The 27,288-nt window shown below is 56.9% G+C and overlaps 1 protein-coding gene across 3 annotated transcripts in view; it reads left to right on the top strand.

The window, feature by feature from the left end:
- The first annotated feature begins 7,600 nt into the window (after window positions 1-7,600).
- Window positions 7,601-27,288, top strand: part of FBLN2 (fibulin 2) — a 74,650-nt gene continuing 54,962 nt past the window's right edge. For 2 of the 3 annotated variants that reach the window (XM_061197328.1, XM_061197327.1), the window contains exon 1: window positions 7,601-7,710. The gene's annotated coding sequence lies outside the window, so the exon portion shown is untranslated. The remainder of the gene's footprint in view (window positions 7,711-27,288) is intronic. The other variant, XM_061197329.1, reaches the window with a different exon arrangement.

The raw sequence follows: 27,288 nt of genomic DNA, 5'->3' as shown, positions 1-27,288 counted from the left end.
CCGAGGGGCACTGCGGTCCGTGTGTATGGGCGGTTCAGTAGTCACCCGAAATAACTACTTCCAGCCTGGATCACTTCGCCTGAGGTCTAAAGGTTGGAACGTGGAAGGTGAAACTTCTCTCTAGGCTGCACAGAGAGCCCTGGGGTGCTGAGCTCAGCCTCTGGCCCAGCCTTGGGAGAGGGACAGGCTGAGTGGGCCACAGGGTGCTGGCCTTGGTCGGTGTGGAAAATAGTCGCCTTGGGGCTCTGACTGAGGGGGAGCAGGGAGGTCTGCAGTTACCAGAGGGCAGGGCCGGAACCCAAGAAGGAGTCGCCTCTCTGTGCGAGGAAGACTTTTCTCTCCACACCTAATAGCCCAGTTTCTGGCTCCTTCTTCCAGGTTCAGCTGGGGCAGGAGGATCCAGGCTCGTCCACTCAGGGAAGGGTGTTCTGGGCCCTGTCCCCTGGCATCGCTATGGCCAAGTGCGGCCCAGGGGTCTCAGAGTTGGATCAGGAAACACAGAGCCTGCTGGGCCGTGGCTGCGGACTGGGAGGCCTAGACTGAAGGGCTTGGGACCCTGGGGTGGGAGTGGGCACGGGGCTCACACAAGCTGCCTGGTGGGACAGAGACAGCCTGGATTTGGACCCAAGCTCAGCTCTGAGTCTTAGCGGTGTGGTGGAGAGGGCTGCAAGAGACATGGTCGTACCAGAGCTTCATAAAGTGTATGACACCATGACTATTTTAGTTACTGTCTTTACCAATATTCCAGAAAGCTTCAGCCAGGACGAGGGGGCCCCCAGCCACTTTGCTGCTGGGGGGATACTGGGTCTTGCTGGAGTGATCCTGCATTTGTAGCCACTGTGCTCCGTTGCTGGCTGGGGGGCAGCTCAGATGGAGGGGGTGGGTAGTCACCCGCTCTGCTTGGAGCGGGAGATCTGAGTGATGCGTTCCCATGGCTGCCACGAGCATCATTACCCTAAACTCCTTGGCACCCAAGGACTGGTTGGGTGGAGCCCTGTCAGGTAACTGGAGGTCATTTGGAGCCTCAGAGGCCAAGGTTCATTATTTAGAGATGTGTTTCCCCTCCCCACATTCCTAGAAGGGGAGGCTTCCAGGAATTACCGGAAATTCCTGTCCCTCAGCAAGGCATTGTGCTAAGGGTCCAGCCACCAGCTCTGTGGACCCGGGTAGCCAGAGGACTTGGGGTTAGATTAAAGGGTAACAATGAATGAAGGATGGATGAATGAATGAACAAAAAAAGAGCTGGAAGAAAACATAGGTAGCTTACTACGTCTATCTTAGAATGGAGAAAGCCTTTCTAAGCACAAAGGAAAATACTGGAAAGTTTTTCTACATCAAACTTTACAAGTTCTACATGTAAAAAAAATATATATATACAGAAACAAAGTTAAAACAGAGGTGTCTGCTGTATGTACTTGGCAGACAAAGGGCCAGTACTACTACTATACACAGAAGTCTTAAAAATTATTAAGATGAACGCCTCAAGAATGAAAGTGAATGAAGGACATGTACATGGAGTTCTCAGAAGACACACAAATGGCTGGTAAACATTTACAAAGGCAATCAGCTTCAAACAACGGGACAACATCTTCCCCTGGCAGACATATCACAAGCATTTACAAATGTACACGCCCTTCGCCCTTGCAACTTCTGTGAGGTGGACAAATGTCCCAAAATACAGATTCAAGAATATTCTTCAAATCATTTTTCATGATAAAAAAATTGGAAATGATCAGTGGAGGATCAGATCAACTGTGGTTATAGCAGATAGTGGAATACTGGGCAGCTCTTGACAGTGATTGTGTAGATACATGTTTTGTTGTAGAAAATGGCCACAATATATCACATAAAAATGCAGCAGAAAAAGTGTTCATTAGAGTTTGATCGTGGGTATACATATATACATTCATTCGTGCAACTACTTATATGTATAAAACAAAAGGGGTTGGAAGAGGTTCTCTTGTGAAGGTGGATTTGCTGGTGTTGAATGTTTTATTATGTGTGTTTCCTAACTTGTTTATTAAAATCAGAGTCAGCCTCTCCCATTTCACAGATGGGAAAACTGAGGCTTGGAGTGAGCAAGAAACCTGCTGGGACCAGGCCTCCCGTCTCTGGGCTGCTCCAGTAGGGAAACGGCTCTGAGACCCTTCAGCCTAGTTTTCCAGTCCGCTAGGGAGGTCCCAGCCCCTGAACGGAGTGCCCCTGGCCTCCTTGCTCTCCCCCCCTGCCAGGAGAGCTGGCCTGATTGCAAGGCTGGGCCAAGTCTTGCTAGGGTGGCCAGAACTTTTCAGAAGTGCCAGAAATTTCATCACACCAGGCGGAGGGATGGGCGGGGGTGAGTCACGAATGAGCTAGGCCACAGGAGGTAGGGGCTGACCATTCCCAGATGGGAGGCGTTAGGCTGGGCAGCTTTCCTGGAATGAGCAGACAGCTTGGGAAAGTGTGAGTGAGAGAAAAATTGTAATGGCTTCCCCCACCTCTTCTCTCTGCATACCCAACTCCACGTGCATCAGCCCCTCCAGCCACTCTGCCAGGGGGGTGCCCGGTCCCTGTTCATACCCTGGGGATGGGGAACCCACTGCCTGACTGCAAGGTGCTTCCCTCCTGCCTCGGGAAGGGCAGAGAGAGCGTGTGAACTCGAGTCAGACTGCTCTGGGCTGGGGCCCTAGCTATGCCACCGAGCCTCAGTTTCTTTGTCTGTGAGATGGGGGTAATAATATCTAGTCCCTCTAGGATTGTTTTGCGGATCGAATGAATTAATCAGTGTAGGGTGCCTATTAAAGTGTATGATGAACAGATATGAGTTTATTTTTCATTTATTTAAGGCAGAGCATCCTTGGGGATCATAAAAAACTGATCCCTGATGGCTCAGGGATCCAAAGCGATCCTGATGGCTAACTAACCCAGTGTCCAAAGTGGGCCTGGGAAATGCCGGTAGGTAATGTCGCCACAGTGAAACTCAGGCTATTAGCCAAGGCTCTTGGGTGCAAGTAATAAAAGCCCAATTTAGATTGGCTGAAGCCCCAAAGGGAATTTAGTGGCCCCTGGAACTGAAAGGGGTGGGCTGGCTTCAGGCCTTACAGACTCACAGCTTACTGCATTTGAGAGCTCATTTCTCTTTTAGGTGAAGGTCCGGGCCAGGTACAGTGGCTCCATGATGCTCAGGGATGCCTTCCACCCAAGTGTGACTTCCACCTGGTAGTCGAGGCGGTGCTGCAGCTCCGTGCCTACCCCAGGCCGTCGCTTCAGCCAGCAGGAAGGAGAAAGGGAGGGAGGGGCCACACCACTTTTGCTCCCATTCAATGGCCTCAAATTTTCACTGTCCTACCTGGGTGCCGGAGAGGCTGGGAATGTAGTCTTTAGCCAGGCAGCCGTGGGTCTGTGTCAAGTTTCTATAGGTCTGTTTCTTACATGAAGAGTGGGGGATGGCTGGTCATGTCTGCCCCAGGTGGCCCAGCATCCACAGGGGATGGGAAGGCCAGGAGGTGGGGAAGTTTTCAGTGCACGATCAGCTTTTCATTGGGTTGAAGAGTAGGAGGCCCGGGCTACGGACAGGAGTGTGCGTGGGGTGGGCGAAGAGGCTGGAGAGGTGTGTGGAGTCCAGACCAGAGAGGACCTGAATTGCGTTCCCAGGACTGCCTGTGTGCCCACAGATCTGAGCTCCATTCACGCCACCTGCCAGCTGCTGCCCTCGGCCACCCCTTGGGCCTGGGGTGTGTCTACTGCAGCCCACACCTGGGGGCAGGGCCAGCACAGACCCTGGGACTCAGGGCCGTCTGAGCAGGGGATGCCGGGGCCTGGCACGAGGCATCGTGGGCTCCAGGTGGGAGGGACACAATTGGAAGAAGGGTAGAGGGAGGCTGTGCTTTCCACACTTGGCAGCATCTGCAGGCAACTGGGGCTTAAAAAGTACTGATGCTCAGCTGCATCCTCCGGAGACTCAGCTTGACCTGTTCTGGAGTCGGGTGTAGACGCCCCCGGGTGATTCTAGAGGATGGACTTGTCCTACAGCTGAAGTCTGGGTGGTGCTGCCCTGGTGCTTGTTGGGCAGAAGTCTGACAGGCAGTGCCACCCCTGGGTGAGGAGCGCCTCTGTCTGAAAATCACTGCCCATCCACTCTGAATATCTGTCCCGTAGTTATGGAATATTCTCGAGTCTGGCTGGGCCCAGACACTCACCTTCCGTGCTGCCCAGTCATGGTGGCTACATGGGATGCTGAATGTGTGGCCAGAGTGATGATGGAGCCGGCCCAGTGCAGAGCTCACCCCTGGACAAAGGGGGGCCCCTTGGCCCCCAGAAGCAGCAGTAGGCCAAGTCCTGGCAGGGAGGTCAGGCCCACCATTCAAGGAGCTAGCTGCCCCCATGCTGCCGGCACCCAGGTGTGCAGGGAGATGGGGGCACCATGCTGGCTCAAGTTGGTCTAGGTCGTGTGCCGTTAGGAACAACAGACATTTAACTGAGGGCTCATCACCTGCCAGACCTGCTCTAAGCATCTCCAAAACAATCATAGGAGACAGGAAATATTTTATAGACGAGTCCACTGAGGGCAGAGGGCTAAAGCCACTGTGAACATCACACAGGGGCACGTGGCTTTAAACCAACCATTTGGCTACAGAGCCCATGCGTCTAAACCCTACGCTACTGTCGTGTGGGTTATTATTATTGTCACTCTCATTTCTCAGATGCCAGAAGAGGCACAGTGACCTCCTCCTGGCTACCCAGCGAGGATGCAGACCCAGGAAGCCCGGCGGGCCTCCTCCGCTCCACCTGGGCTGGCCGGGGGTGCAGGTGGGCCCCGCACCCGCCAGCCCTGGCGCCTCGATGCCCGGGAGGCTGCCGAGATGTCACCGATGTAACCCGGCTGCCTACTCTGAGCATTCTGTCTTGGCCTTATCGGCCCGGAACTCCCTCCAACCGCGTCTTGGCCGGGCCCGGGCCCCAAATTCCTGGTGGGTGATGTGCACTCCATCTGCGATAGCAGCTCTGGCAGGGCTCCGAGGGGGCGGCTGCCTTGGTGCATCTCCAGCTCAGATAACAGGGAAGTATCTCCACTTTCTCTCCTGGAAAGCTGGCCAGGCCTTGGGGGCGGGCTGGAAGGTGAGGCCAAATCTCGGCCCGGACACCTGGGGCAGGAAGGGAGCGCACTGGAGGGCAGAGAGTTGCCCAGGCTCACGTGAGGCAAGGCCTGGTGCCTTCCACAAGTCATGACAGAAGGAAGGATTCAATCTGCCACTCACTCACTCATCAGCTGCTTACTGAGCTCGCCCCTGGGGCCAAGCCCCGTTCAAAGTACTCTTGGATTTCAGTTCAGTTCATCTTCCCAACAATCCCACCAGATTGGCCCTGATGTCATTCAGCTCATTTTACAGTTGAGGCAATCAAGACCCAGAGAAGTCAAGCAACTTGCCCAAGGTCACACAGCTGGTGGGTGGTGGTGGAGTTCTTACCAGGCTATCTTACCTACAGTCACTTATAAATGAATTTTAAAAAGGCCGCTAGTGACAAGTACTCTGACGAGTAGAGAGGGGAGAGAGTGACCGAGGGAGGGGCAGTTGCTATCTCTGCTGGGGTCTCAGGGAGGGCTCTCTGGGGTGGTGACATTGCACCTGTATCTAATCAAGGATGAGCCAGCCATGGGGACCTGGGGGAAGGGCATGCCAGGCAGAGGGAACAGCAAGTGCAGAGGCCCCGAGGGAGAACAAGCTCCAGTGGGGAAAAGGGCCCGGAGAGGAAGGGCCTGGCACGGTTACACAGAAAGCCGGGGTAGCCTGGCCCCAGGCTCTCAGTGCAGGCTTTGCCCCTCCGTCTCATCGTGGCTCCTCCGCGGCCAGCCCTGTCTGAGCCCCTGGGCACTTTCTGGCTTCACCGCCTCCCAGCTGTGTGACCCCAGGCAGGTGGCTTCCCCTCTCTTTGCTTTTGCTCTTCGCTGCCTCACCCCAGTCCTGGGCTCCGGAGGCCCCTGGCATGGGGGTGGGGCACACTCTGGGCCCACGGCTGCTGCTCTGATGTGAGGTGGCAGCCGCTGGGCCATGTGTCTCCTGGCAGGGATGGAAGGGGCTCCCAGAGGTCCTGGGCTAGGCCTCAGGTCCTGGAGAATGTGGCCCCAGGACTGCGGGAGACACAGAGACTAAGGACAGAGTCGGAGGGAAATCCAGAGACCAAGGACAGAGTAAGACAGAGAGACAGACTGCCGTTAAAACTGAGATGGAGACCCAGAGGGAGACACAGAGCAGGAGAGACAGGGTGAGTGAAGAGTGAGACGCTCCAGAGAGACAGGGAGACATGGGCCATCTGAAGCGGACACCGAGAGCTACAGAGAGACGTCGATTCACAGCAGCAAAGAGAGATCAAGATGGAGTGGCTAAGAGATAACAAGAGAAAAAGTTGTGAGTGCTCTAAATGCCCCTGAATTGTACACTTTCAATGATGAATTTTACACTATGTGAATTTTACTACATTAAGAAGACAGAGACAGAAGGTGGCGAAGAGAGAGACAGGAGGTGGCAAAGAGAGAGACAGAGATGGAAGGACAGAGTCCTGGGATCCCGACTCTCTTGGGACCCTAAGATGGTGGTGGGGAAGGGACCAGCGTGTGGGTCCCTGTGCCAGAGTCCAGGCCTGCAGGACCCAGTGGGTTTGGGGCCAGTCCCCCTTTCACCGGGTCTGCTCTGGTGCCAAATGTTTGCCCTGGTCTGGCAGTGCCTGATTTTGCTTGTGTGGGTTTTGGGATGGGGTTTTGAGCCCTTGGCCTGCAGAAAGCATCTGGGAGGTAGCCTGTTCCCTGTAGGTCCTCTTACCAGGCACAGGCTTCAAGGCTGCCAAACCTGGTGAGTGGGGACCCGACGATGACCCATCCTGCCTCTGCTCTGGGGGTGAGAGTTACGGTACTTAACGTTTTGAGCTGAGAGCCTGGACTGTTCACTGCCTGTTGGGCCCTGTGCTGAGGGCACAACATGGGGTTCTCCATGGCTCCCCACCAACAGCCCAGGGTTAATCTGCCCAAGAGATGAGGAGGCTGGGCTCAGAGAGGTCAAGGGCCTTGGTTGAGGTCACACAGTGGCCACAGGCAGATGTGGAGGTTAAGGAAAGGACAAACCTAGGCTGGAGGCTGGGACCCGGTGCCAGCAGGCCGGGGTTGCGGGGGAGGGGTGTGGGAGCCCCCCGGGCAGGCAGCAAGGGGATGGGAGGCGGCCAAGCTGGGCTTCCCTCCGGCCAGTGTTACTCCTAAGCCCCTCAGGCCCTCCCAACGTGGCCGGGGTGGCCGGGCCCATCTTCCCGGCGGGGACACTGAGGCCCAGGCTGGCTGAGGTTCCGGGCCAAAGACCGCTGAGGGCAGCAGGGCGGGGGCTGGGACTCCGCGTTCAGACGGGGCGACGAGAGGGTGCGGCGAGGGGGGCGCGCCACGGGGGCGCGGGGCTCGGGGCGCACGCGCGGCGCGGCCACGTCCGGCCCCGGGTGCGCGGCTGGGCGAGGAGCGTCGGCGCCAGCTCGGCCCCCTCCCCGGCCGCGGCTGAGACCCCGCCCCGGAGGTGGAGGGGGCAGGGCGGGCAGGGGGCCCGGCGCCGGCTCAGCCCGCCCCTCGACCCGCCCCGCCCCGCCTCGCGCCGCCCCGCGCCGCCGCGGGACTCCCGAGCTCTAGACGCGCCGACGGCGGGGCGGACGGACTAGCGGACAGACGCGCCCGCGGCGGGACGAGCGGAGCGCAGCGCGGTGAGTGCACGCGGACCTCGGCCCGCGCCGCGGGCTCCACGCCCCCGGGCCGGCCGAGGGGACGGCGCCCCGGCCGGCAGATGCGACACCCTGGCCGGCGCCCGGCGGGGCACGAGGTGGCGGAGGGCCCCCACCCGCCTGGGTCCCGCCGCCCACTCCCTCTTTCGCGCCCCCCGCCCCACGGCAAGTCCCGAGCCCGGGTCACCGTCCCGGGAGGGAACTGGGCCCTCGGTCGGGCACCGCCGCCGCCGCGCGCTCTCCTCCCCCTCGCGTCCGCCCATCGCAGGCGGCAGAAGTTCCTCAGGCTCCGCGGGGCGGCCCCGCGTCTCCGTCCCGCATCCCCCCTCCAGACCCTTTCGCTCTCACGCACGCCCGGCCCCTCACACTCATCTCTCACACGTCGCTGTTGCGCACGCAGGCTTCACACACACGTGCCTGGCACACGGGCGTCTCCCAGGCACGCACGCCTCTATCAGCCCGCCGTCTATGAAACGCGTGTGCCTCGTTAACACACACGCGTGTCTGTCACACACACACATATGTCTCACATGTGTCACACACGTGTCTCTCACATCACTGGGGCGGCAGACAGACCCCCTCCCCCCCCCCACCGTGAATCTTGCACACAGAGTCGTACACGCCAACAACTTAAGAGTCCAGCGGACCCCGGCCCTCCCCCCTGGGCGGGCACAGTCCTCCGTGCCGTCCTGAGCCGGGTGGGCCCCGAGTCGGGCTGGGGGAGGCTCTGGGCTGAGGCTCCCTTAGGGTGTGGGGAGCACAGGCAGGGGGGTCAGTAGGCAGGGGTGGGCCCGACTTCGGGGACCTCCCCATTCCTCCTCACCCCCTGCCCCCCTGCATCCTCTCCCCCTTCCCACTCTCCCTGCAGGGGTGCCCTCCCTCCGTTTGCTGTCACAAGGTCTCACCCCACTTCGGTTTGTGACCACCACTTGGGCGGGTCCGAGCCAGCAGGTGTCGCAGTGACAGGCCAGAAATGGAAAGAAAATTTGGGTGGTGGTCATCATCCAGAGCCCCTTGAGTAAGGGTGCCGGTCCAGGGCCCTGCCCAGGCAAGCCCTGATGCCTGGTCCTGGCACGTGTTTGTGGCCGAATCACTGGGGCTCTGAGCCTCACCTTCCCCACGTGCAAATGGGGGTGACGATCCCCGCCAGGAGGAAGGGAGGGCCTGGGAACTACTGCCCCCCCCCCCTCCCCTCTTGCGTCCAGTGCCCGCCCGTGTTAAGAGGAGTGGGCAGGGGAGGGATGAAGTCAAAGGCTGTTACCTCCTGCAGGCGCAAACTTGCCAGCCCCTACCGCAGCTGGCTGTGCATGTTTTGTTTGGCTCTTACCGTGTTATTATTTTTAAAAAGTTAATTAGCTGCCAGCATTTACAAATTGGCAGCTTTCACATAAAAGTCCGGATTTCCGTCTTCTGAAAAATCACAAGGTCTGGAGCTCAGGGCCCACATCCCTGTGAGGTGCCCTTGGCTAGTGGTGCTTTTCTGCTGCCCCTGGGCTGGGGCAGGAGACCATTTGGCCACATTTCCCACCCGGCCTGCGTAGACCTCTGTGTTGGCTGTGCCTGCTGTGTAAACTGGGCTGTTTTTGCAGCAGTGCCCACTCCAAAGTGGACCTAGGGTAGTCTCCTCGCGCATGGCTGGGGAAGCCTTGAGTGAGCCTTGTATGGCCTTAGTGGTGGGAGCCATGAGGGGACCTGGACCACGGGGCCTCTTTGTGACAGTGGCCGGCACTTTCTGCTGGGCTCTGGGGCTGGGGGCTGGGGTCCCTGTGGGAGGGAGGCAGGGATCTCAGAGCCAGGCCTCGTCCTTCACTTTTCTCCCCAGATCCCATCCATGATCCTGCAAGGTCGCAGTCTTACCCCTTTTGAAAGATGGGGAGACTGAGGCCCAGGAAGGGTCTCCCAGCAAACAAAGGGCGCAGCTGGGATTTCAACCTAGGTTTTTCTGACTCTAAAACCAAGCTCTTTGCCAGCCTTTCAGTGAGTCCACGAGGGGAGGGACTTGGTCTCATTGACCCTGGGCAAATTCCCCAAACCACGTTCACACCTGACAGGCAGTAGGTGCTTAATAAACGCTTGTGGAAGGACTGAGAGCAGTGAAGCTGCCTTCTCAGCAAGGGTCAAGGTGGAGCTCAATTCAGGGCCTAAGGTGACAGTCTTACATGACCTAGAGGACCACTACGGTTCCATTTGATCGGCCCGAAAGCCCAGCACACTTTCCTGCTCTGCTTTCGAGTGACTGTGACCCCAAGACCACTGTGGTGAAGACCCCAGGTCCCTGCAGGGCCTCAGGAGGACCACGGTGTGTCCTGTTGGGCGTCAGAATTCTGTGTTTGCCTTGCACGTGGGGCTGTGGGTGGGAGCATTTTTTCCTTCACTCCCTGGCTGGCCTTGGTGGAGGAGGTGCTCTGCAGGGTGGGACTCGGGCCGAGGGACAGGCCCAGCTCCCGCTCGTGCTCCTTGGTGGCCTCTTGCTGGGTGGCGTGGGGTGGGGCAGCTGCTGAATTATTTTAAGTCCTGGTTCCTGTGACTCTCTGCTCTCTGTTTACCACGTGTATGCGGCTAAATTCATGGGATCTGACTGTCCCTGTGATGTGTGGCCTCCTGGAAGTTTGTTGACTGACTGAACGAGGACCAACCCTATCGGCGGCACACGGGACTTGGGGATGGTGGGCAGCCCCTGGCCTCACCCGTGTACCTCCTGGAGGTTTTCGTTTCTGCTGGGGAGGAAGGTGCTGGGCCTGGCCGCACAGGTGGTGCAGAGGGCCTCTCCCTCCGTCAGTGAGCCTCAGTCTTCCCTTCTGTGAAGTGGGTGCTGTCTGACTGCTTTCTGGGGCTCACAGTACTGACGTGGGTGTTGGGGATAGGAGCCGGGGGTCTGTTGCCTAGGAGGTAGGTGGTGTATCCCCTCTCTGGCTTCTTGAGCTCTGAGCACCCGCCTCCCCACCAACTGAAGGCCCTGCCCTGGGATGTAGTTCCAGCTCGAAGTGGGCAACCCAATCCAGGCGGGAGGGCAGGGCCCTCTGGGAAGGGGATCTCTGAGCTGAGATGGGAGGGTGTGGGCAGAGGGTACAGCTGGTGCAAAGAAAGGACTTACGGTGGGGCCTGGCTTGGTGTGTGCGAGGGACAGGAAGGGAGGGGGCTGGAGCGGGTGGGGGAGGGGAGGGGGGAGGAGGAGAGGGGCGGGGCAGGACATTTGAAAGCTAAGAGAAGTTTCTCTCCAGGGAGCAATGAGATCTGATTCCCATTTTAAGACAGCCTCCCTAGCTGCAAGATCTAGAGGTTGTGGGCCTCCGCGGTGAGGATGTTGGCAGGAGTGTGGAGGCCCTGTCCCGGGCCCTGTGCCGGAGGGCAGGTCTCACCCTTGAGAAGCCACAGGTAGGTGGGGAAGCAGGGCTGTGGACAGACACTTGAGATCCAGGGTGATATGTGCTGGTCAGATAGATGTTGGTGCAGCCATACAGTGGGATATTATGCAGCTGTAAAAAATGAGGAGGCTCTGATCTTCAGGATCTGTTGAGAGAGGAGAACAAGGTGCTCAATGGTATGTAAAACACGCTGCCTCTTGTCCAATAAGACGTAAATCCACATTTGCTTATAGGCTCATAGGCAAGCACTGAGAGGAAGCACTGGGGCAAGTTGCAGTGGTTACCTGCGGTTACCTGGAGGGCGTGTGCAGGTGGGGACAAGGGTACAAGGTGAGGCGACACTCCCGTTGTGTGCCTTCTTGTATTTTCTGGATTTTGAGCCGTACCACTATATTGCCTGTTCAAATATTACATTAAATTCAAAAGCAGTTGGGCAGTTGGTGGGTGACTGTTCATTTGTGAGTTTTAAGTGCAGTGTTTAAGGATGGGTTTTAAGTTCCCTTTACCGACCTTGTTGTCGAACAGACTGACTTCTTCCTGGCGTGGTATACAAAGGTTTCCACTGTGATTAAAATTAGATGGGAACAAAGTCACATTTTGCAAAGTTTGGCAATCGGACAAAAGAAAAAATGCCCCCTTTTTGTCTTCCCCCTTTTCCTGTGGGCGTTTCCTTCTGCTGATTTGACTGCTGGCTTTTCCTGGGGTGGGCACCACAGCACTTAGCATCCCATCCTCAGCCTGTTTCCACAGTCTGCCTGCCAGCCGGACCAGAGCTTAGCGACAGATCCAGACCCCCGGGGGTCTGTGCAGGTGGCAGCTGGGCACAGGGAAGTCCCCGCTTTGGACGCCTGCCAGGCTCAGATCCCACCTCTGCCACTCACAGGCCATGCTTCCTTCGGGCCAGTGACCTTTTCTGAGCCTCAGTTTCCTCATCTGTCAAATGAGTGTCGTAACCCCTCTCTTAGGGTTGTTGGAAGGAGGAAGTAAGTGATACCTACAGGGTGCTGGTCACCGTTCTTGGGATAAAGCAATACCAATACGACCTCCACTGCCCCCACAGAGCTTGCTTTCTGTGGGGAGATGCAGACGGATGCTCACCGTAACGTCAGAGCTGGCCGTGCGCTCCTGGGCTAAAAAGCAGACGGAGCTGGCTGAGACCAGGGTGCGGGTGGGGCTGCTTTAGGTAGGGCGTCAGAGGAGGCCCGTGGAGTACGGACACTCAGGCAGAGGGCACAGCACGTGCAAATGACCTGGAGCAGCTGGAGGACAGGACCCCTGTGAGCAAGGAAGGTGGTCAGATCTGGGGGTACAGGAGGCCTTTCAGTTTTATCTTCGGTGTGGTGAGGATTCAGTTCGGGGAGGGGTGAGGTCTTCCTGGGATTTCCGGGCTCCCCCCACTCCCCACCCCAGCTGCTGGGAGGGGAGCAGGCTGGAGGGTGGCAGCAGCCTGGGGCCTCGATCCGGGCCTTGTGGGGCAGTGGGAGTGGAGTTGCAGCCTCCCTCCTCGAGGGTGGGCAACCCTGGGCAGGGGTTGTGTGGGAGCAGCTGGGAGAGGCTGGCTGGACTCGGGGTTCCTTCCACATCAGGGGCCTTGGGCCCTCTCCTTGCACACAGCACTCACAATAGCCTCTGGTGTGGGCCGGCCCATGGTCCCTCCCTGGCCATCCCCAGGGCCCCTGAGACCTATGTAGGCAGTTCTGAAATGCTTCAGTCACGGCTGTCCTGGAGGAGAGCACAGAGGCTCTGGGAGCCTAGGCATGGTCAGGGAGGGCTCCCTGGAGGGGGTGATACTGGCGCTGTGATGTGAAGGTTGAGGGGTGGACAGTGGAAGGATTGGAGGAGGCGGGAAGTAAGGCTGGCCTCGTGCACTGGACCAGATGTGGAGGACCTCATGTCCTGCCCTGAGGGTGGCAGATGGGCAGCCTCGGGGTGTTTCTGAGCAGGGGAGGGGCATGGCCAGAGTGCTGGAGGGGCCCTCTGGCAGCCCAGGTGTGGGGGTGGGGAGTGGAGGGGCAAGCTGGCAGGCAGGAGGCCTGAGCGGGTGACGGCAGGGAAACAGGCTCAGAGGGGTGGGCCTGGCGGCAGCTGCACAGCAAGTGAGGAGGAGGGGCTGGGCAGGAGCTAGGTCTGTCCACCTCGAGGTCCTGCCCCGGGCTGGCCGCCCCTGGATTACGGGGTACTGTGGCACGCACGCACCACTAATTCCTCTCCTTTGGGCCGGTCCCTTCCTGGGGCCCATCTGGGGTCAAGCCATGCGTCATTTTGCCCCATTGTCCTCAGGGTTGTTGGAATTTGGAAACATTGCAAAAACGCCTCTGTCTTCTCATATATGGAGATTATTGCAAAGAAAGTGCTGGTTTGGGGAAAGGTTATTTCCTTCCTCGAGGGTGGGGAGCCTGGCTTTTCGGCGGGGGGGGGGGGGGGGCTATAATGTGGGCGGCCACGGCGACCCCGCCCGGGTCAGTGTTGGTGAGGAAGTGGTGCCGCCTGCCTGCTGGGGGCGCGGGTGCGGCCGGGGGGGTGGGGGGAGCGTCGAGAGCCTCCGCATGGCCAAGAGGGTGGGGGCCGCAGGCACCCATGTGCCCGGGAGTGGATGGCCGCCTGCGGCCACGGGAGGCTTTTGTCTTCAAGCAGACCCTGCTGGCCTCAGGCCATCTCACCTCCCAGGGCCTCAGTTTCCTCATCTGCGCATTGGGGACAGTCCTCCTGGTTCTGCTGTCATTTGGTGCCCAGGAATGGCCTGAAGCGTGGGAAGAGGGTTCTGAGGGGCTGGGTGATGGTGGGGTGAGGACCCCACCAGGCCAGGGAAGCACCTGCCTGGGCCCAGATGATGGGGGCCTTGGCTTCTCCATCTGTAACATGGGCCTGGTGGTGGTGCCGGCCTAGGAGGGGCCTGTGGAAAGCCCCCAGCACGGCTCTTGGCACGTATGCAGTGCTTAGTTAACACGTGTTAGCTCGGTTCTGTCGAGGGTCATGCCCCCCTTCTCCGTGATCACTGAGATGCCATCGTCTGCATCAGGGCTGGCCCTGGGCCTTGCGCTCCGGGCTCACCCATTGTTGATAAGCCTCCCAGAGTTCTTCCTGCCTCAGCCTGGGTCTCTCATCCAGCTGTGTCTGTGATCACCAAGTGAGCTTTTGGCGCTGCAGAAAATTCTGTTCTTAGAGTCTCCCCACAATGGTCTTGACACACGTGCACAACCACACAGTACCCTCCTTGACCTGAAACACGCACAGGCGCCTGTAAACACGCACACGCACACATATGTTCTCTTTCAAGACCACCACGCTTCACTCTGGTTTCCACGTCAACTTTCCGAGTCCTCATGAGCTGAGAGATCAGCCATCCTCCTGGGGGTTCAGTGCTGGCCGAGCTCCTAGGTCCCTCATCTGATCCCCTGCATATCCTCAGAGCAGATGAATTCAAATGTTGTCCGAACATGGGCACTGCATAGGGGGTCTTGTGCCCTTTCTTGGCAAAAATAAAAAAGCCAGGGCATGTTGGCTTCCGCTTGTGCTCAAGTGATCGTTAGCACAATGCCATCACCCCACCTCCTGTGCCTTTACATTATAGTTAATAGATTTTAAAAAGTTCCTCCCCTGTTTTGCTTACACTTATACTAAAAGGAGGCCGTTTTTCACAACTGTAGATAGACTCAGGATCGCTCGCTCTAAATCAGCAATACCCGTGAGAACAAAGATGACAGCCCCAGTGCAGGACTGAATCCCAGCCCCTGCTGTTCCCTGCCTTTGTCGGCCTTAAGCCCGGTGCTCCTGCCCACTCTGTGCTGTGAAGGCAGGTTGGCAAGGGTCAGGGAGACGTTCGCTCCACACAGAGTTCTCTGCCATCCTGACTGCGTAAGAGGATAAAGGGGGATGATTACTCACCACGGGGCCGCTGGTACTTCTGCCTTCTCCCTGAGGTCTCACCTCACCCCGAGAGGTCATCTCTAGCCCGACTGGGGGAGGACCCTCTAGCTGGTCATTACACACCTTGCATCTTCTGGGGATCCCTTCCTGCTTTCTGGGCCCCCCTTGGCACGTTTCCTGCTGGCGGGGCCACGAGAGGAGACTGCTGTCCCTCCAACAGAGATGTCTTCTCTGAGACCAAGTTCCTGGTTCTCAGGCGGCAGCTGGTCCCCATTCCCACGTGGGGGCGGGGGTGTCCCCTACCCCCCAGCTCTGTGCCCTTCTGGCTGCCTGGGCAGAGCCCTGGAGGGTGAAGGTAGCTTAGCCCGGGCCGTCCTGCGGCCTGGGGTCCATGCTAGTGGGGGACAGGCTGGAGCTCAGGGCCAGGGCTCCAGTGCCGAGAAAAGGGGGCGATGGCGCCTGGCAGGGTGAGGCTGGGCCCAGTCCAGGGAGGAGGTGGGGAACTAGGCCTGCCCAGATGGCAGGGTGCCTTGTAAACTGTAAAGTTCGGCACCCAGCTGAGCAGTCATTAATGTTACTTTTTGCGGGTCACACCACTGACACCACAGTAATGGCCGGTCAGGCCCTACTTAGCCACGGGACCTAGCGTGGAGGAAAGTTTGCCCCAGTCCTCGTACCACCCCCGCACCTAACATGTTTTCTTTTCTTTTTTAAAATTTTATTTATTTATTTATTTATTTTTGGCTGCGTTGGGTCTTCGTTGCTGCGTGTGGGCTTTCTCTGGTTGCGGCGAGCGGGGGCTACTCTTCGTTGTGGTGCACGGGCTTGTCCTTGTGGTGGCTTCTCGTTGCGGAGCACAGGCTCTAGGCACGCGGGCTCCAGTAGTTGTGGCACGTGGGCTCAGTAGTTGTGGCTCACGGGCTCTAGGGTGCAGGCTCAGTAGTTGTGGTGCACGGGCTTAGTTGCTCCGCAGCATGTGGGGTCTTCCCGGACCAGGGCTCAAACCTGTGTCCCCTGCATTGGCAGGCGGACTCCCAACCACTGCGCCACTAGTCCCCTAACGTGTTTTCTGAGTGCCCGACCTTACACTCTCACAAGTGAGAGAGAATCGTTTAAGGGACTGCTGGGGATGGAAAGGTGGTGGTGACATCACCTGCCTGTCCCCAAGGCAGGACATGCCTGACCCAGGTACACCCCCTTGGCGTGGCTGTGGCTTCCCATGCGTGGGGTGGGAGGAGTGACCCTTCCTTGGCCCCAGACCCCGGGGGGTCCCACAGGGATGGTGGAGCCTGAGCACATGGCCAGGTAGCCCACCACGACCTGGGCTCAGACCCCTATAGTGCTCTCCCTGCTCCTGGCGTCAGGAGGGGCCTTCCCATCGCTGTGGGGGAGGGTCTCCCTCATGTGGGCTTATCTGTGTCTGAGGGGGTCCCCGCATGGTCAGTGCAGGGCTGGGGACCCCATGCCACCAAGGCTGCCTCATGCCCCATCTTTTTTTGTCTCTGCTTTTCTCTGTGAGTCTGGGTGATTCTCTCAAAATGACTTAAATGTGCCCACCCTCAACTCACAGTTTCTTCCCACCAGAGATGGTCTGTGTTTTCTTCTAGTTCCAGTTCAAAATCCTGGGGAAGAGCTCTGATTGGCCCAGTTTGGGGTGGGGGAGCTCTGATTGGCTGAGCTGAGGGTGAAGAACTCTGATTGGCCCAGTTTGTTGGGGGAGAGCTCTGATTGGCCCAGCTTGGGCAAACCTCCACTCTGGGCCAGTCAGTCGGCTGTGGCTAGGGGTGGGGTCACTTAGTCCTGACAGTGACTGTAGCTCCAGCTGGTCCCTAAGGATGGGCATTGAATGAAGCCAGCTGCCACCCCAGGAGGTGTCCACTGCAGGGACAAAGTTCAGTAACTCCAGAGACTCAGATGTTCTAGGAATCTAGTCAGTGACACATACAACACAGTTGCTACTCTCGCTTCCTCATCACAGCTGTCAGGAGTGTTCTGGTTGCAGGTGATAGAAAGTATGACTTAAGCAAAAATGTCATGGGACTAAAATGTACAATGGCTGGCTTCAGGCTTGGCTGTATCAGTGGGCTCTAGAGATGCCGTGAGGACTCTGTCTCCATCCTCCATGTTGGTTATTCTCAGGTGGGCTCTGCCATGTGGCAGTCGGGTGGCCCAGCAGCTCCAGGCTCCCTCCCTTCGGCCCAGGGGCTTCACCGTGGGCCCGCGTAACTGGGTTATGGGACCATCCCTCACCAGTCATTGTGAAGGAGGAAGGAACCTCTGATTGGCCATTCTGTGGGCCACGTAGCCTTAAGAGTGGGAAAATTGGGGTTCTCTTACCAGGAGGAGGGGGCGGCAGAGAGCCACACAGCATCACCAGCCTGCTTTCCATAAATGGCCCCCACGTTTCCTTCCCCGTCCCTATCTCACATGGCAGACCCAGCCCGAGGGAACATGAGGATGTCCTAGTGTGAGTAAAGGCAGCTCTTCACCACCTGGGGTAGTTCCTGTTAGAATGGGGAGTTGGAGATTGGGGTTGGGACTGCGGGGTGCTGGCCTCCAGCCCAGCCGCACTTAAGTCCAAGTGGTCGGGAACTCCATGTACAGAGCGCAGGGAAGTCAAAAAAGGCAGCCATGAACTCTGAGGAAAGGTTTCCCTGAAGAGGAAATAGTGAGCTGGGTTTTTAGGGATGAACAGGAGTTTGCTCAGGGGCAGAAGGGTGTCCCTGGCACAGGGAACAAAGGAATGGGCAGACTTGAGGAGCTGTGAAAGATTTAGAGGAGCTAGGGCAGGTCATTTATTTTTTATATTGACTGTGTATTGAATGCCTGTTGTTTGCCCGGTGAGGTGCTGGGGTCTTTACGTCCCCTCCTTGAGTCCTCCCCGTGTTGCTGGGAGGCCATTGTGATTGGGCCCATGAGCAGACGGGAGCGTGTCTGTTCCGGGGTCACGTGCTCTGAGCCGCCTGGCAGCCTGGGGGGAGCTGGGTTCACATTTGAACCCTGACCTCTGGGGCCCAGGGCTTGATCCCACTTGCTGCCCATCTCTGCTCCGGCTGGGGCGGCTGACGGCCTCGGGGGCCCTACGGTCATGCCACAGCCTGGGCTAGACCCCGCGGTTGGCTGCACACCAGCTGCCCTGCTGGCAGCCTTGAGAAATTCCTAAATTTCAGGGCCATGCAAATGAATAGGGGCGCTGGCCTGGCAAAGGCGCGAGAGAGTTGCAGAGCTTCCCTGGCTGAGCAGCATCCCACGCCTCTGTGAGGCTCAGAGGAGGACACACGAGATGGGGCTTCTGTCTGAAGGGTGGACAGTGGTGGTTACGGTGTGAGGCTCCCAGCTCAGCCCCTGACTTGCCAGAGGGCCTTAGGCAAGTTTTTCTCCGTCTTTGAAGGCCCTACGGGGATGAGCGTTGGTGACACTCACATTTATAACTCATCTCATGTCCTGTGTCAGCCCTGTGCTGGGGCCGTACAAGTTAATCAATCCACCCATCCCCACCCTGCCACCCACCAAAAGCATCTGAGTGCCCACGTGGGCCAGACCCCGGGTCAGGGCTGAGCAGGAGAGCAGGGTCCCTGCCTCAGTCTCATCCGTGTGAGATGTCAGGTCCTAGCGTGGGGAGGGAACCTGCCAGCCTCAGCCCCAGTGAGCATCCCGTCTGGTTAGAGAGGAGGTGGTAGCAGATGCGCCTCCCAGGGCGCTGTGTGAGCCTCGCTGAGGGGATGTTGGCAGGGCTGCCTGCGCTGAGGCCGGGCAGGACACGTGATGCCTTAGGCGCTGGCGGGCTCCAGTGCAGCTGTGCACCCGGCGGGAGCAGGAAGCAAGTCCTGGGTTCTAGGAAGCAGCGTGGTCCGGGCAGAAGGTCAGGGTCAGGGGCTTCGGGGACTAGGGACCCCCTGCCCCCTGCTGGGGCTGGAGAAGGGACAGGACCCACCAGGTAAGGGCGGCCCAGCATGCATGTGAATGCACACGCAGGCTCACTCTCACACACACACACATACGTGCCTAAACACGCCTCACGTGCACACACCTGCCCACACTCACACAGACTTAGATTTCACATGCGCACAGATGCACTTACACACCCAAACTCCCCCCCGCCCCCTCGGCCCCCCAGCACTCACACGGACCCGCGTGTACACGCACCTCTCCTGCAGGGACCCTTGGTCTTTCAGCTTCCCTTGAAAACACATCTTGTATCCAAAGGAGAAGGAAAAGAGAAAGCAGGAGACAGTCTGCGTGAGCTCAGAGGTAGGGTGAGGACGGGGTCCGGGCCCCGCTCTGGGGACTCCCTCACCTCCTGGAGTGGTTTCTTAGTGTAGATGGACCCCTGGACTCAACTCCAGGATTTGGAGAAGGAGTGAGAAGGGGCCGTGCCATGGTTTGGGAGGCTCTGGAGGAGGGATGGACCCCAAAGTTTATCTCCCACCTTTGTCTTCCTTTCAGGGGAGGAATTAAATCCCCCAAAGGCCAGTTTATTCTGTGAGAGGGGTGATGGGTAAACCCATTCTTGGTGCCTGGTACGGAGGGGCCCCTCCCGTAGGGACCTAGTAGATGATCCCCTTTACCGGGAGAAGCTTACTTTTCTCAGAGCTTTCAATCACAAAATGTTGAAGTTTATTGACTAGCATCTACTGAACTGATCACGTAGCTTTGTCTTTTAGTGAATTGCGTTGATTTGTTGGTATTGCACTACATTTGCATTCCTGAGGTAGACCCTATTTGGACACAATATATTATTATCCCTGTGATATGCTGCCGGGTTCAATTTTCTGCTATTTTACTTAGGGCTTGGCAGCTAGATTCATAAGTGAGCCTGGCCTATACCTTCCTCTTGTAGTATCCACATCTGCTTTTGGTATCAGGACTATCCTAGTCTCATAAAATGGGAGGAGGAGCCACATTCCTTCTTCTAGGTGTTGGAACAATTTTTTAATAGGGTGGGAATTATTGTCAGCGCTGACTGTACCATGTCTTGGGTTGGCCTCGCCTCTGTAGATACTTGTAAATTTCATCCCACAGCACCCTGTGAGGGGAACGTGATGCTTCTCGTTGAACAGACGGGGAAGATGGGGCTCAGAGAGCCGGAGCCTCTGTTCCGTGGTCAGACAGCAGGTGGCGGCTCCGCTGGGCTGTGAGCGCGGGCCAGTCTGACTCTCTCCCTGGGCCTGTGCTTTTCACGCTGCTCGCCACGGCGCAAGGATCGTCTGAGATGCTGGCCTGCAGGAGAGCCGTTGCCCTTGCTCTGGGTGTTCCGGGGAGGCTGGGAAGAGCCCTGATGGAGGATCAGGAGAACTTGCCTCGCCCTGCTCCCCATCCGCTGGCCCACCCGCCATCCATGCGTCCGGTTGTCCGCGCGTCCATTACCTGCCCGGTCGGCCAGCCGTCCTTCAGCCATGTGTCCCCATGCCGATGCACCCACCATTAACCCACCTTCCCATCCTCGCCTCCTCCATCTCCTCACCCACCTTTCCACCCACCCACCTGCCCATCTGTTAGATATTTATCCACAGGCTGGTTACTCATCCAGCCACTTTTCCACCTTCCCGTCCATCTGTCCTCCATCTGTCCTCCATCTGCCATCCATTCACTCACCCATTTATCCATGATGGGACCACCACCCATCTGACACCCAACCATCTCTTCATCAACGATCCATCCACGTACCAGTTCACTTAACCATCCGCTGGTCCACCTTCTCCTGCATCTGTCTTCCATGTGATACCCACCCACTCATCTGTCCACTCATCCATGCATCCATCTATGCATCGATTCATCCATCCACCCATCATCCATCCGTCCATCCATCCATGCATCCATCTATGCATCCATTCATCCATCCACCCATCATCCATCCATCCATCCATCCACCCATCATCCATCCATCCATCCATCCATCCATCGCATCCAGTCACCCATTCATCCATCTACCTGCCCTTGGGGCTTGGCCTTAAGGTAGGGCGTAGGGTTTGGGTGTGGAGAGATTCAGGAGGGAGGGCACCCTGGTTTGGGATAATGGTACAAACCAAGATCAGGAGTTGGGAACCAGAGTCTTCGAGTTTAGCAGGAATTGGGTGTATGGAGGGCGACCGAGGGAAATGGAAAGAAAAGGTGGGAGGGAAAGATAGGTGGGAGCTAGATGGTGAAGGACTTAGAATGCCACCCTTAGGAGTTTTCACTTTATCCTTGGTCCAAGGGTATTCAACCCGGGGTCCATGAGTGAGTTCCAGGGAGTCTGTAAGACCCCTAAAATGATAGGCAACAATTTTTTTTTTTTTTATATAAGCCCATATATCTGTTAAGACTCTTGGTTGCAAGTGACAGAAAACCTGGTCCAAGTCAGCTTGAGCAAAATGGTTGCTTGAGCAAAAAGTTGCTTGAGCAACTTTGTCATTGCAAAGTTCAGCTTTTCAGTTAGCTTCAGGTATGGCTGGATCTAGGTACTCAGCAGCTGTCACTGTGGCTCTGTTATCGTGGCTTTTCCTTTTCCCTTTTTTTTTTTTTGAGTTGACTCCAGCCTCAGACAGTCTCCACCTGACAACAAGATGGCTTCAGGGACCCTCAAGGTTAAATCATCTCTTGTCTGATACAGTGGGAACAAGAGGCCATTTGCCTGATGTCTCACTTGAATTGGGTCTCATGGGCTCAGGTTGGCCTGGTGTCCATCCCTGAGTTAGGCATTGTTGCGAGAGGAATGAGAAACACTGATTGGCCTGACAGTTGAGTGGTGTGGACCCCAGAACGAAATCCAGGGGCCCTTCTTGGAAGGAGGGTGAATGTACGATGGGTGATGAGAAACCACCCCATGTCCACTACTAAGCTTTGTTCACATTTTCCTTTTTTGGTGGACGTGGGTGGATTATCCAAGGGCCAAACGTGGTAGGGAAACATCAGGATTTCGAGCAGGGTGGGAGGACATCAGACGAGAAGTCCTCGGCAGGCAGGACCACGGGCAAGCTGGATGCCTGTCTGGGGCCGGGTGGAGGGTACTGGGGACGCAGGTGGGGAGAGCGGTGAACTCAGCCTTGGCCACGGGCAGGACCATTTCTCATCACTCTGCCCAAAGAGTGTTTCCTCTCTCCAGAGTCATGACTTGTGGGGAAGGAAAATATCAGCTCCCTCCTGTGCCAAAAGCAACATTTTCTTTTCTCAAAGGTTGATTATAAGTCACGGACATTCATCTGTGTAATTTTTCACCTGTTTATGTTGATAATGAGATCAGTGATTATATATGCAGGGTCACCTCTCAGCCGGGGTTTAAGGAGCTTTTTATTCATTTTACTTATTTTTTCTTTATTAGCTAAGAGAGGGAAGGGAAGGGAACAAGACCTGGCTGTTGTACTGGAAGTACGATTTTCCCAGTGTTTTCATGAGCTCACCCAGGGAGGGGCCCCAGGGGCCCATGAGCATGAGGACACGGGCCCCCAGCACCCTCTGTGCATTCCACCTGGGCCTGACTGCTGTCAGCACTTTGCAGCCAGGGTTGGCCTGAGACCCGGTGTCCCTGTGCTCTGGACCCAGCCCCCCACCCCCGCCTCGGGGGTCTCAGACCAGCCCCCTGTGCCCTCAGCCTTGCCCGCTCTCCCCGGGCCAGACTTGTCCTTTTGCAAACGATGGCATCAATTATTGAGATTTTTGCCCATGAGGAAATGAAGGAAAATAAGTGTTTAACGGTGGAAGCCAGGCTTGATCATTTTTCTTTCGGTGATTTGTGATTGTTTTTCATATCCCTCCCCTCCTATCCATTTCTTCTGCCAAAAAGTCTCTGGCCTCTGCTCTGTTTCCTTTTTCTGGACTATTATAATAGGCTCTTTTCTTTTAAAAGTCTCTGCTCTTGTGAAAAAATACATATAAAAACATACAAAAAGTACATGGAAGTCAGCGTACACCCGCCCCCCCCCCCATTGCCCTAACCCCAGCACCCTCCCCGCTCCGCTGGTCTTTTCCCCATCTCCCCCCGCAGGTGCCCTACTCCCTCCGTGATGTTAAGGTGTTACCCAGCTCTGCGCTTCCTGTGGCTGGAATCTTCCTCCGCCTTCCTGAGGACTTCCCAGCGTGCTGTGGCCCATTGGTGCACCGCCCCCGCCCCGTTGGAACAGTGTCTACTAAGTCAAGACACTTTGCTACGTTCCCTGGGGCCCTGGGCGTGGGTGACTGACTGACCGGTGTCCTCTTCTGACCTTGTCTCCTTCCTTAATTTTCACGCCCCGCGCCCCTTTCCCTCTTGCTGCCCACCTCACCTCCTCCCGCTCCCTTCTTTGTTCCTTGCATGCCGGCCACAGTGGGTCCAGCTGGTTCCTGCCTCAGGGCCTTTGCCCATGCTATTACCTCTGCCTGGGATGCCTTTCCCAGATCTTTGCATGGCTGCCGCATCTGCGCCAGGCAAGTCTCAGCCGAAGCGTCACCTCCTCGATGAGGGCTTCTCTGCCCGCTCTTGCCAGGGGAGAGCCCTAGGCCCTGTCCTTCACAACCTCCTTACTATCTTCTTACTTACTTGTTATTTGTCTCTTCTCTTCACCAGGATGTTGGCCACACGGGAGTAGGGCCTCTGTGGGTCTTGTTCACCGCCACATCGCAGTACCTGTTGTGGGAACTGGCAGGTAGCAGGTGCGCAGTGAATATCGACAAACTGAAGGACTCTGGCTGTGCTCCCCTGGCCAGGCAGACCTGGCTTCATGTCCGCGCACCACCTTTTACTGATGGTGTGACCGGAGGCAGGTCATTTATCCTGTCTGGGCCTGAGTTTCCTTATCTGCAGAGCGTGGTTAAATGAAATCAACATCCCTAGAAGCTCTCAGGCCAGTGCTTGGCATCGTGTCGGTGCCGAGGAAGTGATAGTTAATGTGAACCTGATCAACAGCTAAAATCCCTCCTAAGTTTCTGTGCCAAGAACACGTTTATTATTTTTCCCAGTGAATTAGATGACTTCCTCTTATCATACAAGGAGCACCAGGTCATCCTCTAATTTCCCTTTTGGCCTTGGGTGCCAGGAAGCTTACCATGATGGGGAGGTCTCAGGGGCAGCTCTTGTTTCCTGTTGGGTCTTCAGTGCAGCACTGTTTTTCCTTTCCTCTCTCTGCTCTTTGATTATTCACTTTTGGCTCCACAGTGCACGTTTTATTACTTTTTACTGTAGTAAAATACATATAAAACTGACCCTCTTAGCCATTTTTTAGAAATTTTAATTTATTTTTGACTGCGTTGGGTCTTCGTTGCTGTGAGTGGGCTTTCTCTAGTTTCGGCGAGCGGGGGCTGCTCTTTGTTGCGGTGCGTGGGCTTCTCATTGTGGTGGCTTCTCGTTGCGGAGCACGGGCTCTAGGCGTGCACGCTTCAGTAGTTGTGGCACACGGGCTCAGCAGTTGTGGCTTGCGGGCTCTGGATCACAGGCTCAGTAGTTGTGGCGCACGGGCTTCATTGCTCCACAGCATGTGGGATCTTCCTGGACCGGGGCTCGAACCCGTGTCCCCTGCATTGGCAGGCGGATTCTTAACCACTGCGCCACCAGGGAAGTCCCAGAACGTCCTTTTTAAGGCTGAGTAATATTCCATTGTGTAGAGAGACCACATTTTGTTTATCCATTCATCTGTTGATGGACACCTGGGTTACCTCTGCCTTTTGGCCACTGCGAATAATGCTGCTATGAACATCGGTGTGCAAATACTATTTTTAGTACATTACTTTCTTACCTTTCTGAGCCTGGGGTGATCTCAGCCCAGATTAGAAATTAAAGGTGGGTTTGGGGATCGTTTCTAGGAGCAGACTCTCTGACCTGCTCTTGCGGGGGTGTGTGCGTGTGTGTGTGGCAGAGCCTGTGCCCCCGCTGGTACCTGGGCTGGTTCCTCCTCCTGGTGCACTCGTCCCCCAGCTGCTGCTAGTGGCTCACACCTGCGCGCTTCTCCAGACGCCCTTGGCCAGCAGGTGTTGGTTCCCCGCATGGGCCCAGGAGGTGATCCCCCCCTTCGTCCCACTGCCATCCTTGGCCAATGACCCACTGATGTCCCTGAGTGGGATGAGCCCTGGGGTGCCAGTCACACTGCAGAGCTCCCTGTGGGATCAGGCTGGTGTCGGACTTCAGCTGAGACCACATCTTTGCCATCCTGTTTCCCGTTTCCTTCTCCCAGGGGTTCTCCCAATAAACCACATGCTCAGAACCCCATCTCAGGCTCTGCTTCTGGGAGGTCCCGGCTTCAGACAGTGTGTAATTAACTCGAGCGTTCCCTCCCGTGGTTGTGCGGCTGTGGGGATGCCACTGGATTCTGATACCATTGACCTTCGAGCCTACCTGGGTAGGAGCGTGCTCCTGGGAGGGGGCACAATTCCCAGTATCTGCCACTTACAGAAGAGACAGGTCCTAACCCAGGAAACCAGGCCGTTCAGGCAGTGGCTTTGGGCCAGGGGGAGCAGGAACTCCTACCTCCCCTGGGCCTCCCTCCTTTGTGTGTAGACAGGGGAGGCCCAGGAGGGTTCCGGAGGATAGAGGGGAACGGGGGAGCCCGGTGATGCCGATGGAGAGTGAGCGTGGACCAGTTGCCGTGGACCACTGACACCCCGCCATCAGGCCCAGCTTCTGATTTTCCTAGAGAAGTTGGGAATCCAACTTTGGTGTAAAATGTTCTGATTTTAAGTGTTATGACATTAAATCGATTATAAATTAATAACATTGCAATGTTTTATTAACAGCAACTAATTTCAAAAGCGCCGTGTGGGCCCCCGAACACACTCCATAGACAGACGGCCAGGCGGCTGGTTGGTGACCACCCTCTGGCTGGACTTGGGGGCAGCGGGCAGCCGTCTGGGCAGGCTTCTGGGAGAAGCTGGGAGCGGCACTGCCCTCAGAGGTGGTGGCCGGCGGGCCAGGTGGTCCTGATTACTCGCGTGCTTGTAACTGGTGTGTCTCCAGGGTCCTGAGTGTCTGTTTCCCTTCTGTCATCCCCAGCTGCTTGAGAATCTGTGTTTGGCTGTAGCTGCCTCTTGTTTCAAAGAAAGATCCCCTGCAAACATTTTTAAAGTTTTGAAACCACATCAGCACCAACCTGAGACTTTGTTCTTGTCTGGGGTTGCCCAGTAAAGATGTAGGATGCCCAGTTAAATTGGAATTTCAGAGAAGTGGTGAATAAGTATCTCCCAAATATTGCACAGGACATACTTAATACTAAACCATGTTGCACTGTTTATCTGAAATTCCTCTGTAACTGCATGTCTTGTATTTTTATTTGCTAGCTCTGGCAAGCCTATTCTTGTCAGAATCAGAAGGCTCAGAGAACTGGAGAAAGGAAGAATTTCCTTACCTTGTGATTCGGTGTCACATGAGGCCAGACCCCACTTTTGGTAGTGGTGGTGCTGGTGATCAGTCAGTACCCCAGGGCCATGAGGGGGGGCACCAGGGTGGCCTTGCCCACTCGGAGAGTTTGCATCTGGGGCCTTCTCTTGATGGCCACTGAGGTTCATTTATCAGGACGGGGTCACTTACTGTAGGGACGTGTATCTGTGTTTGCGGGCGGGTAACAGTGAGGGCGGCAGAGAGAGGAGCTCACAGCCAAGCAAGTGAGGGCGGCAGAGGCGTCGTCAGCTCTGATCGCCAGCCCCCCTTGCCCGGGTGCCCTGGGGTGGGGGAGGGAGGATACGGGACAGTGGGCGTGTCTTCCACAGAGCCCTCAGCCTCCCGTCTCCCTGGACGCTCCCGGGAAGAGACCCTTGCTGAGTGTGCCCCTGCCCCGTCCCCCCACATCCCGGTTGTGAGAAGCTGACCCCGGGCTACGTGAGAAGCCCGCTGCCCCCGCCCTAGCAGGGGTCTGGCCAGCCAGGGCCTCCGCCGCCTCCCCGCTCCTGCCTTGAGCCTGCTCCAGCCCCGCAGAGCTGGACGCACCCCGGCGTGGTGTTGGGGGCTCCCATCTTCCTTCCCGTCTAAGGCTTGTTGTCTCCATCTCTTGGTTATGGAGCGTGAAGCCCGGAGAGGATGCCCAGAGGCCCATCACTGGCTTTCACTGCTGGGCACAGTTGGCTGCGTGGCCTTTGTTTCACGCTGAGTGTGTGAGGGCACGTCGCAGGCTTGGTGGTACTCACAGTGTCAGTCTTTCAGAAACACCACCGTCTGCAGCTGTCAGAGCTCACGGAATGATGCTGTTCCTTCATGTCCCATAGCCCGTGGTCCATCTCGGAGCCCCGGGGAGCCCGGTGTCTCTCAGCTGTCTGTTCGCTCCAGGTCCGAGCAGGAATCCCGCACGCGGTGGCTGTCACGTCTCAGGCCAGTGTGAACCCAGCACAGCATCTCCTCTGCCCACGTTTGCTGTGTGCCGAGGACTCGGGGCCTTTGTCCTTTAGAAGGTCC

Source organism: Eubalaena glacialis, chromosome 7, assembly GCF_028564815.1.
Source record: "Eubalaena glacialis isolate mEubGla1 chromosome 7, mEubGla1.1.hap2.+ XY, whole genome shotgun sequence".
Taxonomy (NCBI): Eukaryota; Metazoa; Chordata; class Mammalia; order Artiodactyla; family Balaenidae; genus Eubalaena; species Eubalaena glacialis.
This window is presented reverse-complemented; position numbering and strand designations above follow the sequence as displayed.